The 9,700-nt window shown below is 43.8% G+C and overlaps 1 long non-coding RNA gene across 1 annotated transcript; it reads left to right on the forward strand.

The window, feature by feature from the left end:
• The first annotated feature begins 3,980 nt into the window (after window positions 1-3,980).
• Window positions 3,981-5,232, forward strand: LOC123039813 (uncharacterized). Its single transcript, XR_006417992.1, has 2 exons — window positions 3,981-4,241; window positions 4,995-5,232. It is a non-coding gene; the product is annotated as an uncharacterized lncRNA (long non-coding RNA).
• Window positions 5,233-9,700: the final 4,468 nt, after the last annotated feature.

Consider the following 9,700-nt stretch of genomic DNA (forward strand, 5'->3'; position numbering starts at 1 on the left):
TCATATGTACCCGTGTGCAGGACCAGCACAAGTACATAACCTCGCATGGAACTCGGTCATATCTGAAATGTTGATGTACCATCGACATGCTAAACTTCCATTAACTCCTTTGCGACCTGCATTAAAACTTCAAAGACATATTAGGTTTCAAGTGCCTCGCCGTCCGCCATGCGCAGCCGATCAAAGTCACCCCGGAGTGTGGCCAGCCGCACTGCCCTGACCCGATCTGCACTCACGAATCGCGTCTTGAGACACGTCCACACTTCCGCTGTCGTCTTCTTGGACGACACCTACAACAAGATGTCCTCGGCGAGCGCTCCGAGCAAGTACGCCCGCTCCGTCTTGTTCTTCTTCACATCGACCGCTGCCTCCGCGTCCGTCGGAGCCACTGCCTCCCACAGCCCCTGCGCGTCGAGGTTGGCCTCGACCTTGATCGCCCATACAGTGTAGTTGTCACCGGTGAGCATTGGGCACTGCAGAGACAGCGCGCTCGCTGCTCCGCCGCCGTACAGCACGAGCGACATCGCTGGTGGTCACCTCCGCAATCGAAGCTCTGATGCCAATTGTTGGGTCCTAGCTCGAACCATAGCCTGCCCTTGCTCTCTCTGGTCGCTCTCTCTCTCTCTCACACCAGCTCGAACCGAGGAAGAAGAAAGAAGGAGGGAGACACAAGACACGGTGGTTCCGGCGCGCGAACGCCCGCCGTAACGACCGCTTTTTTCCTCACACAACAACTCGAGCCCGTCGGTACAACACATGGGGAGGGAGGGGTTTTATGCGTGCGCGCACTGACGCCCCACGTCGTGCTCTCGACGCACCCATTCACGCACTCGCCACGTCCCGTGTTGGTGTCTAACCCTAGCAGCTCTTCCTCACTTGCCGTGGCACGAACCAACGAACAAGAAGGAGGTGAAGAAGAACACGATCACAGAGAAGACACAGTGGTGTTTTCCCAGCGCACGAATGCTGCCGCCGCAACAAGGGCGATCTTTTTCCACCGAGCACAAACTCGAGCCATGGCCACTCCGTTACAACGATCCCCGCAGGGCTCAAATACCTGGGCCAGCGCTGGGGCACGATCCCCACGCCACCGTTGGCGCTCACGTGGGTCTGCGCGATCAGGACATACAGAAGATCCGCTCCGCTGTCCTGGTCGTGTCGGACCAACGAGCACCTGTAGAGGCAGCGATGGCAGCCTCTGCACGGTGCTCCTGCTCTTCTTCGGCAACGCAAGGACACTCTCTACATCAGACGGTGCGGCTTGTCGAGGCTGTAGCCTCATCCAGCGATGGAAATTGATCCCACACATGTTATGACCGGAGACTGTCAGAAATCCCAGCTTGGCCTACTAAGGTGTGGGGGTTTAGGGCTGGAAAAAAAGCTCGAAACTCGCGAGCTAAACAAGTAGCTTGTGACTCGGCTCGAATCGACTCAAACTCGAAGAATAACGAGTCGAGCCGAGCTTTAGTTTAAGATCGTTTATAGACCAAGTTAAACGAGTCAATCTTACAAGTACTCCTGTAACTCTTTAGGCTCGATACAATAGATCAGTCACTTCCAATACAAAGAAAGATCAGCCATTAAACAGCCTACGTCTCAGGTGCACAACCCAAGGCCCACCCGTTGAAGGCCTAGCCTCCTAGGTGACTCATGTGTTACAAGAAAATTACAATTATTTAGTGATATATACGTTTAATATATACATAATCATTTTTATCATATTTGAGGGCTTTATGTTTATATCTTTAACGAGCTTAACAAGCTAAACGAGCCAGCTCGTGAGTTATACGAGTCGAGCCAATCTTGGGTTTGAGCTCGTTATAGTAACGAGTCGAGTCGAGCTAGCTCGTTAACGAAACGAGCTCTAGCGAGTCGAGCCAAGCTGGCTTGACTCGGCTCGAATTCCAGCCCTGTGTGTTATTGATGAGGCCCGCGACTAGTGGCTCCAAGGCGGCAATCCCGGCTGCGGCTCCTGCCCCCTCGTCCCTCCACATATCCTTAATGTCCAGTTGCAACACCATTGAATTGTAGGGTCTTGTGCATGGGTAGAAGGTGGCTCAAGATGAAATAGATGAACGAGGTACTCACGCAGGGGTGTAGGTGTGTGTCATGTCTATGTGTCATTTTTTGCCCTAGGTTGTGAAGCGGCCTATATTTATGTCGTGCCCAAAATTTCCCAAAAAATTGGGCATTCTTTGCTATCCAAATCATTGCCTCATGACAATATTCAGCTCCATTTGCCTGGTAAGTCTTCCTTGGCAAATTTTCAAAGTTTTTGTTCAGCTAGAACCATTGTGAAAGAAGTACTAGCTAGGCATATCCTAGTGAGCTGAATTTTAGCCACATCTTCTATATTCTCAAATCATAGATCTCCACAAAATTTGAGCCCCATCTAACAATTCATGTGAGCTCACCATCCAATCTTTGTTTCTGGTAATATTTTTAGTTTGTGAAGCAACTATATTTAATGTTAATTTATAATTGCTAAAAATTTACCACGACATGACCCTGCCCATAGAACGTCCCCCCACCAAAATTTAGCTCATTTAATCTAGGCAATTTCCCTCAGCATTTTTCCCAATTTTCTGTTTAGTGGGGAGCACTGTGAAGGAAGTACCATTTTTATTTATCCAAATGGTATGAAATTTTTAAAGTGCCTTCATATGCCCAAATTACCATCATCCTCCAAATTTCAGATCAATCCATTCATTTATTTGAGTCCAGCTTCAACATTCATATTTTTGTCCAGTGTGGTATGTTGCAAAGCAAGTGACACCTAGGCTCCTCCATTTGAACTGCAAAATTTCCAAGAAAGTGTCCTTAGTAGATGATCATCCTCAGCCAAAACTGGCCAGTGGCCATGTCTATTTTCCCCACCACTAATCAAACACTTGGTTGCTAATTCATGTTTGAGCTCAATTCAGTCTCATCATGAGATTGTTCTATTTCCATCTTCTTCCTGACACCTACCGGGGGAGTGCCCAACCCACTAGACATGTCTAGGCCATCCAAAATGCGTGGCAACACCACAGTCTTGTGGTGACCATGCGGCGGGCATGCGAGTTTATGCGCTCTGGAGTTGGGGCCCTCGGCGTCCAAACCTCGACGTATCGCCACCAAACCATGTATTTATGATTAAATAGATACTTATGTACCTAGAAATGATTTTTGGAAAAAAAATCAAGAGCAAACTAAAAGGCAGGTGCAGTTCAAATTTGACCCGCTTCCTACTAAATCGACGAAAATTTGTCTTTTTCACGAGAGGTGGATCAAAGCTTTTGACACCCAACCATTTTTTTCAACTATGCATTAAATATGTCCTAGTATTTTAGAAAATTGATTTGGTACAATTTTACAACAAATATATGGTAGGTCATTCACAAAAAAACTCATTTTGGTCACTCGAAAAATGGAAAATGAAATTTCCGTCCAAAGAAAATGAAAACTTCCTTAGGAAACATTGTTTACCATTCTGATGCACCCTTGTGCACAATATTAATTAGATCATTTGAACAAACTATGACAGGAATGTGGCCATAAGGTTGATCATTTGACTTGAAAGTCATCAATCTTCACACATGATAGCTCATTTCTGAGAACACTGTTTTTAAAGAATTGTTGTATTACAAATTTATTATTTTTCCTGATAACTTGGTCACATATAATGACACAATGCCGAAAGTGCTATTCTGAGCTCGAGCTCAGATGCTCCTGTTATCTCGTTCGTTGCCTGGCGCTAAGATTCAACAGTTGTATTTCATAATGTATTCTGAGTTGTATGGGATGCTTTTCCAAAGAATAGGGCCCACCCATGTGCTGCATTTATGTCGACGGCAGTCACCCTCCATGAGGCGGCTCAGATATGGACACTACCAGACTGAGCCACGGCTCAGCCATTATCCCTAACGGACGCATCCACCTAGCGGTTTTTTTATTATATATCCATCCACCGCAGACAGCCTTGCTCTGGAAGATTTATCTACTGCAGGTGCCAACAGACGGAAGGGTGGAGCCTGCTCCTCCTTGCTGAAGCTTCTCACTCTGGTGGTCTGGTGCTGGTGATCTCGCCCGCCTAGATGGATTGGCCAGCGACTGTGTATACGGCAGCGACGCTGCTGTGCTACTACACTTGTGATCCAATCTAGAAGCGTTGGTCCCAAGACTATGTGAAACTAGCGAAGAAGCAGGAGCGGACGAGAACTTTGATGTGTGTAGCAGCCCTACAAGCCCTTTCAACTATGGTAAGTTCTGTCATAACCCAATATCAAACTTGTACATTTCATCTTTGATTGCTAAAACTAGTGAAGAAATGAAGGCGCAAATGTCAACTATATGATTAGGAGATTGTTACATAGGCAAAAGAGGTCCAAACAATACTTTCTTAGTTTTGATACAACCTTTTATATGAGTATTTGGTGCACTCCTTATCATGTGATGAATTAAAGATCGTAAGAAATAAATATTAAATGCTAACTATGTACCTTCAAGAGACTTTACATCAAGTTATTGTTTCTCAACAGAAATTGTAAATAGATCCATATCATTCTCACAACATATTTGTATAGCCAAGGATGCTTACTTAAACTGTATAGCTCCTTATTGTTCTTTTCCAGATAGAGGTATTCTATCGGTGCTCCATCCTGAAATATATTGTGTACTGCCAAGTCCGTGAAGCGTAGCGCTCACTGCTCGACCATTTCTCTACTAAATTGTGAACAATAGATGTAAGATATTCGAAACAAGCAGAAGTCCCTTTGATTCTTGATTTCTAGCATACATGGGCGACTTGATTAGTGATGCTACTGTATGAAAGATGCATGTGAGCACTGCTGCCGGCTATTTGGCATCCTATGTCTTTTTTGCTGCTAGTTTCAGAAATAATCCTCCATGAATGCTAGTTTGATTACTATCTGTACACCAGGTCTACTTGATGCAAGTGGCTATTTTTTTCTTGTCTCTCTTTGACATATTGTTTATTCTTTTTGAATGTGCAGGTTATCTATACATCAGGTGATCTTATTTTGTTGCTGGAACCTGTGAGATAAAGTTTATGTTCTTTCAACCTGTTTATGTGCTTTGAACCTGCAAGATACAGTTCTGTATAATGTTGTCTGATAAAGTTATGTACTTACGTGTGAACATGGGAGATAAGTTATTGAGATGTGTTGTTTTGTATAATGTTACGCGAGATAAAGTTATGTGCTGGTAACATGTGAGATAAAGTTTTCTATACTTGTGTTATTACTGATCATGGGAAGGAAGTACTGTTATTATTACTGATTTGACAATATTGGTTGTAAATAAAAGAGGGCTTGGCCCAAGCACCATTGGATTGTAAAAAGGCCACGTCCAGAATTTATATTGCACCAAATACTTGGGCTCTAAAAAGGCCATAGCCCAAACTATGTTGGAGTCGTTTCTAAAAAGAGCTATATAAATTTCAGATTCTAAAAAGGTTGAGGCCCAAAAAAATGACTGTAAAAGGCTGCATCTGAAAAAAATAAAAGGCCCAATTGTTGGGCCAGGCCCATTTAGCTAATCAAAGCACAGGGAAAAAATAAATTAAATGGGCTGAATTAATGGGCTTGGCCCATTTAGGCGCTGAATTGGACCGGGCAGATTCTTTCCAATGACCTTTTCAATTGGACACAATTTTGCCACATCAGCTTGCCATGTTGGATCCGACGTGGCCTGGGCAGACAGCCAGCGACCAAAACAAAAGGTCGTTGGACCAACGACCTTTTGTTGGTCGTTGCCTTCTACGACCATATCACAGAGAAGGCCGTTAATTTCCATTAAAAATGGTCAGCTTTTGACCATCTATTTTTTATCACAAAAAGGTTGCAAATGAAAAATAACAACCATTCAATGACCAATAGTGATGGTCGCAAGTTGACATATTTCTTGTAGTGAGCAGGGCGACCTTCCACTCCTTCCTTGTCATTCCCTTGAGTGTCGTAGCCCATGTGGTGACGTCGACCCCAAGCCCTGCCACCAGCACGACACCAAGGACAAGAAGAGTAATTCCGGCAACCACCCAAGCCAGCCAGTCCATCTTTCGATTGTGCAAAAATGACAATGCATTAGTAGTTGCATATAATATGTTTTCCAATACACAAACACTATGATAGTAAGTAAGTACATGCCCTAGCTCAGACTTAAGCACATCGATTGCCAGTGGAGTAGTAGAAAACAGAGCATGCATATATGCAACATGTGTATGGCGACTTAATATGCTTTCCAGTACAGAAACAGATCAAAGCAACGCATGAGCATCAAGGGACATATATAATCGATCCATCCATCCATCCATATACATTCTTTGCTTATGTTGCGATATGTTTGTAATGAGCTGCCATCTTTTCGTAATGAGCTTATTTATGAAGGGCCGGAATTGTATTTTCAGTAAGAGTAGCATTATGTCTCTGTATGCCCTGGTGCTTCGTGATATGAGGATCTTGACCGGGTCGGGCCGGCTGGAAAACCTTCCCGGACGTGTGCAAGACCCTTTGGCATATCGCTGGGCCGATGATCTTGACTAGGGTCTTCCAGTTCCTCATCAGCTTCGTCACCGTCGCCTTCATCGGCCACGTCCGGCAAGGTCAATCTCACGGCCATCTCCATTGTCAACAACATCGTCCAAGGCCTCGGCTTTGGGCTCCTCGTGTTCTTTTTTTTTAAAGGAGGTTATTCCCCGGCCTCTGCATCAGAGTGATGCATACGGTCATCTTATGAATAAACAAAAGGTCCAACAAAGTCTCCAAGTCCCAAAAAAGAAGGAAAAAGTGCTCACAAAGAGGAAAAACACATAAAAACAGGATAGCCACAACCGACTGACAAAAAATAGATAGGAAACTAAACACCTATCCTATTGCATGACCGCCATCCAAACCGGTTGAAAATAGCCCATGCTACCTACTCCCACCGGATAGACCCAGTAACCAAACGCTCACTGGCATCTGTCGGAGTGAGTAGCGACCACATACGGATCAGTGCAGTGGCCCGAAATATAACCTACAAGAAATGAGTATGTGTTGTTCTGTGAAAAACCAAATCATTCCTGCAGTTTCATACTGCCCATAATAAAGCACATACTCCTACTCGGATATGTCCCGCCGTTTCTGACTCTATTCCATCTAGCCACATCCCAAATAACGTGTGGATGACATTCGGAGGAGTAATGTTAAATGCTATGTGGACAGACCTCCATAAAATCTTTGCCACTGGGCAGTCAAGAAAGATGTGTTTGATATATTCATCATGATCACAGAAGCTATATCTTTTAGATCATGTCCAGTTGCGTTTTGCTAAATTGTTCTTAATTAGAATGACTTGTTTATGGACAAACCACATAAACACTTTAATTTTTAAAGGCACTTTGACATTCCACACATGGTTCGATCAAGGTATAAAACCAGTGTTGATAATATCCAAATACATGGATTTAACCGAAAACTCTCCATTCTTGGTCAGTTTTCAGTATAACTGATCTGGCTGTTGAGAAAGGTGAACATCCATCAATCTTCTACATGAAGGAGTTGACTTTTATCACCGTACATCTCGGTGCTGGCTGGGTGATAGCACGCTTATGTCGCTCATCTGCGGCGGCGGCAGCTCCTAAACCTAGTGCCAGTCTCGTGTGACGTGAGGTCAAACTGATCGCTAGACTAGTTTTTATCCATGGACTAAAATGGTCTGAGACAAATTTATTTCTGTCCAGACAAAACCTACCCAATCTATTAAAATCCCACACCAAACCAAATTACAATAGGGGCTTAACCCATTTCAACCAAACCAAAGCAGCCCAACAGGAAAACTAAATTGAAACTATGGTTCCTGACCAAACTATTCCCCGGTTTGACTACATAGTGTATATTCATCCAAACATGCTTTAAATTTGGGAAGCTGATTAAACGCACGCACGTGTCCTCACCTTACCTTTGATTAAATAGGGCTGCAAACATTGGCTCAAGATCAGCTCGATTCTCGGTTGAGCTACATAAAGTGTTCAAAATCAGCTCATTTTTTTTCGACTCGATCTCGAGTCGAGTCAAAAAACGAGTCGATCTCGAGCGGCTCACGAGCCTCGAGCTTTTCTTGCAGCCCTACTCTGGTTGTCCCGTCTCACCAAACGTACGCAACCACACCCCAAAGGCAATATAGAGTCCCTCCACCATCGCACCCTCCTATGCATGTAGGTAGATCGCCGGCCTCCTTCTCCTCCGACAGCTCCCCCACCGGAGGTGTGCAAGGAGGTCCCGATCTACCGGTGAAAGTTGTTGTTTTTTCTGTCTTGGGGCATATTAGGTACGTGTCTCCTTTTATTCGTCATTTCGGCTCTTTTGGCGATGGTGGGCGCGGTGTTACATAATGGTTCCTTTGGCTTCGGCTAGCTTCCTCTTCGGTCCCGGTGGTGCATGTACCATCAGATTCATCAAGGAGATCAGTTGGACAAGTAGGTGTTTAATAAGTTCTCCTTTGGCATTTTGTTCGGCTTTGGCGATGCGGGTGATGTCAGATCTAGCAACGAAAATGGGAGAATTTTCTCTCTATGGAAACAAAGGGGTGATAGTTTTGTCTTTGTCGGGTAGGGGCTTCTTCGGCAGCAAGAACGCCAATCTGATTATTCCATAGACTCATGTTGCATGACATCTAGGTCTGATCGATTTAGCGTCATCTTCTTCTCCGGGTCATGGATCATTCGGGATCTATGGAAGATAGATACTACTCTTCTGTTTCGATGATGGCGCGAAACTCCAGCGACAGCAACATCGGCATGTCATCAACAGGTGCGAGATGGATGATTCTCCCAGGATTAAATTGCATTTTCCTTTTGTTTTATTGTTTTCTTGTAATGCTACAGTTTGATTTTCTGTTTGGGTCTGGGAATGCTGGTTTGATTAATATAGATTTTCTACTATTTTGAAAAAAGAAAGTACTAGCTAAATTTGAATGAATTTGTAGTGTTTCATAAACTTGCTCAAAATACTATTAGTTCCACTAAAAAGAGAGGAGAGGCTAGTTTGTTTAATCTAATTCTAATAATAACCCACCATGATGAACTGATGATGCATGCATCAAAGTTGACGTGGTTAGCGCGCATAGGAGGGGAAGGAAGATCCAGTGGGGCCTACCTTGGATGACGCGAATTGACTTTTTTACCACCACAACTAAATTAGTACTACCTCCGTCCGGGTTTATTGGGCCCTTCGTATTTTGGGCCAAACTTTGACCATCTATAGAATACTACTCCCTCCGTCCGAAAATACTTGTCATCAAAATAGATAAAAAGAGATGCATCTAGCACTAAAATACGTCGAGATATATCCCTTTTTATTCATTTTGATGACAAATATTTTCGGAGGGAGGGAGTAAAGTATAAAGTATACGCCATTAAAAATTATACTGTTGGATTTGTATTTGAAAGAGCTTTCCAACAATATAATTTTTGTGACATATAGTTTATATTTTCTTACTTAAATTTTGAAGTCAAGCTTTAGCCCAAAACAAGAGCAAGTATATATAATAAACTTATGTAAGCGGGCTATAAGAGTTAAAAATATTATAATTCTGCTGACATGGAAGAGAGAGAAGAGGAGCCGGCTACAGAATAAGAGCCAGCTGTAACACGTGCTCCTAGGCACTATGTGAGAGTGAGACGTGGGCTATGCATTAATAAAGTAGCACATCTTTACAACTA

The sequence above is a fragment of the Triticum aestivum genome, chromosome 2B (genome assembly GCF_018294505.1).
Source record: "Triticum aestivum cultivar Chinese Spring chromosome 2B, IWGSC CS RefSeq v2.1, whole genome shotgun sequence".
NCBI classification, from domain to species: Eukaryota; Viridiplantae; Streptophyta; class Magnoliopsida; order Poales; family Poaceae; genus Triticum; species Triticum aestivum.